Source organism: Penaeus vannamei, chromosome 21 (assembly GCF_042767895.1).
Source record: "Penaeus vannamei isolate JL-2024 chromosome 21, ASM4276789v1, whole genome shotgun sequence".
Classification (NCBI taxonomy): Eukaryota; Metazoa; Arthropoda; class Malacostraca; order Decapoda; family Penaeidae; genus Penaeus; species Penaeus vannamei.
Window position 1 is genome coordinate 37,742,504 of NC_091569.1, and position 7,500 is coordinate 37,750,003.

The window sequence follows — 7,500 nt, forward strand, 5'->3', positions numbered from 1 at the left end:
GTGCGATGGTGTGGACTATTGGGGTTCGATTCCCAGTTTTGGAGAGGTAAGAAAAAAGGCTGAAAATAACACTGGTTGGGAAAATAGAGATGCCAACGTTCTTTGTGAAGGCACCAGATACCCAAAAGGAAATTGGGAATGGATCTGCAAACATGCTGTCTAGGTTAACTACATTCTTACCATCCATTGAAGACACTTATCATTTTCTTGAGTCCTTCATGCCGGTCAAAACAATTACATTTCAGCTTATATATTAACTTCCAGGGCTTAATTCTTCTAAGTAACAAGTGATTGGTAGATTAGAACCGTAATATTGACTCGGAGAAACCTTTCTGTTCGATCCATCAGCTGTTTACCCATGGCCAGTCGACAAGACATTCGCAGTCACAAGAAAGCTATTAATGTTTGTATTCCGCGGTATGTTCCAGAGCTGTTCTAAAGTGGTTCTCAACCTTTTCCTTTCTCTCGAACCTCATCCATGTACCTCTAGCCGTGACCGCGAAGCCAGTACGTTCTCAGTTATGCACTTCTAGCCGTGGACATTAGGACTTTTCCCTGGTCAGACACTTTCCTGTTGGCGTTTTTGTCCAGGCGGTCATTTCTCTTTATGCTCGGTTTTGAGTGGGCGGATATTAACCTGTTCGGGGTTTTATGCAGGCTGGCATTTCCTTACTTGTTTGGCGTTGAAATTTATGATTTAGATTGATTTTATGTTTTGCTATTGTTTACTTTTCAATACTCACGGTAAGTGGGGAGCCAGAAAAATGTTGATAAGTGGTTCAACTATTTACTTATTCATGACCCATTGGTGAGCCGAATACCATACCCAACAACAGAAAGGAATTTGTCCAAGGACCACCTGCCAGAGAGCAAGTCCTCGCAGAGTCTTCTCAGTTGGCTCTCGTGTCTGACGGTTGCCCTTCTACGTCGGCTGATCAGGACACTTGACTATGGCATACCTGTCCTCGTCGGCGTCCATGGTTTACTGCAGGCAGCTGATGGCGGTCCAAAGCTACGGATGGCTGTGTCCTATTAGGCGAGATCACCAGCAATGGCGTGCAGAGGGAGGGGGGGGAGGGGCGGTGCCTCCGGGCATCTAAATACTGGGGGCATCCAATCAGAGATATAATATGGTGATTTTGAATTTTATATTTAAATCGAGTAAAGTGTTTATTTCATGTTTATCTGTTTACACATTCAAAATATCTCCTTTCTCATAATATTTCACAGTACTACATGCAGTCAAGGAATTGGCTCCGGTGGCTTCTGCACCCCCACTGAACACTAGTAAGCGGTACCCGAACGCAAAATATTTGAGCAAACTCTCTCAGTGAGTTCCGCCCGCAAGCCAATCACTTGCAGCACCCAGGAGCTCTCGCCCTTACTCACTGGAAAAAAGCAAGTCGCGAATCCCTCGACACGCTGAAGTACCTGAAGAAGGGCTTCCTGCTTTCTGAAAGCGTCCTCCTGAAGCGAACAGGGAGCGGGAGAGGGACATAATTCATCGTCTTTGGCTTTCCTTTTCCCTACTGCAGATTGCACCTGTAATATAGGCATAAGGGAGACATTAATGTTTATAATGTATGAATAAATGAGTTTTTAGGACGAGCACAGCTTTATTGTGAGTGAAATGGTATTAAAACCTGTACTATACCGTCTGTCAGAACCTGTCCTGTTGGCCTCGACAGTAGTCACTATTCCCTTCCGGATTTTCAATGCTGATATAGCGATGTTATCCGTGGCATTAATGGTCAGTGAATAGGTCTACAAAAGCAACCTGGAAGAAAAATATTTGTTGCCTGTTTTGTCTATCGAGAAAACAAAATTTTAGTAACTACATTGATGACATAAAACTCGAAGAAAATTTCTAACACGTCAGTAATATAGGAATCCTTACCCATCGTTGCATTCCCAGTGGTTAATGATGATCTCTGGCCTCCGGAAGCGAACTGACGTAGTTCACGTGCTTGGGCGGTCAACAATCAGCTGGTTGTCGCACTTTCATTGTCATTCGCAGTAACGATCAGTGATGTTACAATTTCCCACCATTTAGGCACTATAAATAATTTCGGTATCGTAGTCTGGCTCCTTATCTTAAGTGTTACTCCCTACATTTTTTTTAGCATTTCAATGTACTAGGCGGATGGACAGCAGCCTTGGTGGGTACCATTAATTATAGTAAGCAGACTTTTCCTGCGAATCTTCTATCCTCACAGTGATACATGAGGTCCTAGTAATTGAAACGATGAGACAAGTACAAAAGGTTGGGAGCAAAGGTATTCATGGCCGCCTCTCAACCGTCCCCCCAAAAAACGCATGTCATTCGTTTTATTCGTAGTTATCAAGGCTTAGACATTCTATAAGTAAATACTGAAGCTTAAAGGCAACTGAAATAATTATACTATTAAATATAGGATATTAATGGAAAATCTGTGGATTTTTTTATATACAATGTACGGCTGAAAGAAATTTTATTCTTTTGACCATTATGGTTACGTCATTGATCGGTTTGTTACTGTGAAAGCTCGATAATCGAACAATGAAAATACAGAATCTTGTTTCTCTGCATCATGAATGTTGGCCTTTTATCATCACTCCACGAAACTTAAAAGAAACAACTTATTTGATATCACAAACTTGTATGTAAAAATATATGAATGAGAATGAATATCTTCACAATACAAGAGATGATGTATTCGAATGTATCATGTATTTCTGACGATATATTCGAATACATCTCTTGCATACTTAGGATATTCATTCGCATTCATACCTTTCTACATTTGCCAACATGAATACGGTTGATCACAAGCGTTTTTTTTTTTACCCCAGTTCATTTCGTGTCGTCGCTTTGCGGAGACAGTCCAGACCGATTAATAATTTAGAAGTGAAGTTTCAGAAAGATTCACCAATTTGGGTAAAGACAGGAATCAACTGTCTGGTTCTGGTATTACTTCGTAAAACAGTTATCTCGGCAAATACGAAAGGAGGCTATGATCAGTATACTAATAAGAAATGCTAGCGTGTGCAATAAGTCACGAAAGATTGAAGCATAAAATGTGTTTGATCTCTCTCTCTCTCTCTCTCTCTCTCTCTCTCTCTCTCTCTCTCTCTCTCTCTCTCTCTCTCTCTCTCTCTCTCTCTCTCTCTCTCTCTCCCTCCCTCCCTCCCTCCCCCACCGTCCGTCCGTCTGCATACGTGTATGTGATAATAAAATACTTTCAATGATTGTAGAACTTGTGATTAGGGTATGATATTAACATCTGAGGAAGTAGGACCCAGAGATAGCAAAAAAATATGGATGATAATAATATTATTAATAATAATTAAAAATATATACTAACCCTGCAAAAATGCAGAGATGGATTAATATTACTGAGTTGAAACAAGAAAAAGAGCTTGATGATAAGTTGCATAGCTGTCACTCCAGCATAAAGTGTGATGTACCCAGACTACATAAAGATTGAAATGCAGGTTATGAGTAAAATCATGATTTTAAGTCACTCCCCAGAAAGAACTGTGACTTGCAAATCATTGGTGAGTATTGATAAGGAAAAATATACCAGACATAAGGTGGCTAAGACTTTAAACGTCTGACAAGCCATTGAATTGTACCATAAAATCCAACCTTTAATATTTGTTTTAATATGCATTATTAGTCATTATTTTGCACTTGATCCATTGCACTGTAAAATATATGAAATGGAATACAGATTGTGCAGTGCATGCACCATAGCATACCCCATATCAAGTACATTTCTTATGTATATTTAGTGTTCAATGGTGTGAACTTTTCTTTAAAATACTATAGAAATGAGGAACACTATGAAAGTACATACCAAAATTCAACATATTTTATTCACGGACCAAAAATCATTATATAAAGGGTATCCTTTTACATCTTTATGGTTTAATATGGCCTGCATTAGTGTAAGATTTTTACCAAAAGTCATAACTGAGTCATTGATGATACTTATATCTAAACGAACCTTGTACATTCATTGCACAGCACTACATTTTTTTCAATTAACATTGCCCCTATTTTCAACATTTTGTCACAACCTTATCTACTTAATATCAACAAAAGTAATTCCTTTCTTGATTCTAGATCATTGAGTAACAACAACTCTGGTAACGCGTGACCAAAATGTACGGGTTACTGAATGAACTCGTCAGTAAGTAATTTGCTTCACTTAAATCAATTCTGGGTTGTGATGTCTGATGTACACATGGCAACTACAAAAGAAATTTCCCAACTCAGCACCTTCTGACTGTGAATCGGGCCTCCTATATCCCCCTCGCTCACCAACAATTTGAAATCCATAGGTAACTCTAACAATAAATTTATAAATACATTTAAGACAAAATAAGAAAATGTAAACAGTTTTTTATGCTAAAAAATGTTATCAATATAAATAGTTTTGAATAGCATACTGTAACAGCAAACAGCTGGTACATTATCATGTATACACTAACATTTGGTTCTAAATTAATAAATTTAACAACTTTCCCGTGCAAGTCCCACAGAGGTTAACTTGCAATAAATACATTAAACCTCAAATGTTTATATTACAAGTACATTTGAATACTGTAAATATCACATAGAATAGTCTATCAATAATTTTCATTTTAGTGTGAGAGCTTTACAAAAATAATTGCAGTATCATGTTTTATTATGAGTAGGGTAAAAAAAAAATATAAATTCAAATTTTGGTTCCAGTTCACTGTTTTTTAGTGCCCTTATTAGACACCCCACATCATTAAGCCCTATTAATGTGAAATTGAAATTAAAGGGAATATAAATACAAAAAATAAATCCACACTTCAAGGTTATCCAGGAATAATTTTGTCTGACTTGTACAAAAAGAATCAAGAATGCATCTATGAACGGAACCACTTCCATATATGTAATGGCAACTGAATTTCTGATAACCATTTGTCAACTTACACTAGACCGAACCATTACAAAGTATAGGTGATTTTTGATATGTAAGAAGGATTAGGATTTCTCTAAAGTGCTATATCACATTCACCCTTAAAGATTATCAAATAGTTATTCCATATAAAATGCTTTTGACTGTTAATTTAATTTTGCAAAGGATTGCAAAGAGAACATGGCCCTGTTCCAAGATTAATGTTTGTCTTAGTTTTATACGTATGAAACAAAATAATGAGCTGGTAATTTATCACTTGTAAATATGATGTCGACTTAAATACACACTGGTATACAATATTTTTTATATTAGGAAAATAACTTTTCAGAGTACTAGTAATCATACAACCAATAACATTTCTTCATAGTAAATATAGATAAATAACTTGAAAGTGACTTAAATCCATTTACACGAGAATAATACTGAGAAATCTTTAAATTGCAACTGAAAGGTCAAGACAGTAAAAGTTATGCCATCACATATCAGTTCCAGACAATTAGTAAAGGTCCTTTATTTTAATATCAAAAATACCAAGTCCCTTAGTAATAGATCAAGAACAAGCTTTCCTGTTACTCTTTACTAGTGCAATTTGCCTTATACAAAAGGATTCGATCACTATGATTCCTGGCCATACAATTACCATATACTCCCTCTATTCTCAAGGATAAACAAGACTTTAATGGAGGGTTCTTAGATTCTGTATCCTTTTCTCTCTATTCTTGATATTTCTCTTTATGTTAAATGCTTATTTTAAATCTATGTGCGTGATTAAAGTCTACAATCGGATATCATTGTATCGTTCTTATTTTCACTATGACTGGTTATACTCTCACTTGTATTGCAGATGACTAATTAGGCATCAACAATCAAAAATTCGTTGTTGGGAAAAATATTACATGAAAGAAAATGTAATCTAATTTTATTTTACATTTTTTACAAGAGAATTTTGTCGTAAATTATTTATAATTAAAAATCATCTGTGCTTTTTTAACATATATTGCATTTTTTTTCCTTGGTGCAAAAGATTAAGTTATGAACATCAGATTGATTGAAGCCCCCTTGAGTAAAATGGAAAGGAAAGGCAATTTAAAAGAAAAAGAAAATGACAGCTAGGTGGAAGAGGAAGTGGAAGAAGGAGGAGGAGTAGGAGGAGGAGGAGGAGAAAGAGGAAGGAATAGGAGGAGAAGGAAGAAGAGGAAGGAGGAGGAAGAGGAAGGAAGAGGAGGAAAAATAGTAGGAGAAAGAGGAAGAAAAGGAAGAAGATAAAGAAGAGGAGGGGGAGGAGGAGGAGGAGAATGATGGGGAAGGGAGTAGAAGATAAGTGTGTGTTAGAGAGAAGCATATTTTATATATATTAAGTTGTATCTTTCAAATAACAAAATGCACACCTTTCCAAAGAGCTTTCACTGCCATTGTAAAAAAATGATTTGTCCTTTAGAAACTACGGTGATGTCTGGACTGAAAACATGATAAATGAATAAACCTCCATGACTACATCACTCTAAAATAAAACAAAGTCACTTTCAATAAGATTAACTTTGGAAATACATGCAACTCTGAACACCTGAACAAATGAACTGCTGTATGAGAATTTCAAAAGGCGATTCAAATGGTATTACAGAGGAAAATCTTGACTTTAGTAATGCAAAGCTGAAATATTAATAGGAAATCTGTATAAAATGTGCTGTCACTGTACATTAGCCATACATGCATAGCGACAATTTCAGCTTTGCATACTAACGTGAACTGTCTGTAAGTAAAGGGTGAATTCAACCAATATATACTCCTACACAATACTTGTAATTTCTCAGAGTCCTTTGCTGAAACATCTATACTTCTCCTATCGCTTTCAAATGTGAAAAAGAAAGAAAACAACAAAGTTAAATAAATATGTTGTAATCACAGAAAAATCATATTTACATGAGATACATATATATCTATATATATATCTTTACAAATACCAATGCACAGTTTGGGTCATTTCAGCATGCTAAAGTAATGCTACTCATTAAGTCTGTAAACATAAACACATGAATATAAACCCTCTCATCAAGATTTATAATTTGTTTATACTGTAGATGGACTTTGTGGTGCTGTATGGGAGATGTGACGGTGAGAGCTCCATTGGTTACAAAAACTTTATATAGTGTATTCTGCAAGAAATGTTTACTAATGTGGAGATCTGCATATTCAGATTATGAGTGCGTACTAACACTTCCCGGAGGACTGTGCGATACAGAAATTAGGTCGACCCAGTGGTGCACTATAAATAGCAAATAATTATTCCAAAATACAGTTTTTTGTGTAAAATAATATAAGACAGTTACATAGAGCACTGAACACTGAAGAGTAAAAATTATTTTATGTAGCTGTATTTAAAGGTAGGCGTACAACCTAGAGCTCATTGGAGTTCACACAGAAATTCTGACCTGTGACTCTGAACTCCTAAAAGCTAAATCTGTATGTTGCAGACTATGCAAAGGCTGTTTAGCTGTGTATTATCTGGTGAGCTATATGAAGCATGTCCCTCATTGTTCCTAAAAGGAATAAAAATGCAGCCTTACTA

The 7,500-nt window shown here is 36.2% G+C and overlaps 1 long non-coding RNA gene across 1 annotated transcript; it reads right to left on the minus strand.

Moving 5' to 3' along the window:
- Window positions 1-1,212: 1,212 nt before the first annotated feature.
- LOC138865617 (uncharacterized) lies at window positions 1,213-3,025 on the minus strand. The gene is made up of 3 exons (XR_011399431.1): window positions 1,898-3,025; window positions 1,655-1,777; window positions 1,213-1,542 (listed from the first exon to the last, which is right to left on the minus strand). It is a non-coding gene; the product is annotated as an uncharacterized lncRNA (long non-coding RNA).
- Window positions 3,026-7,500: the final 4,475 nt, after the last annotated feature.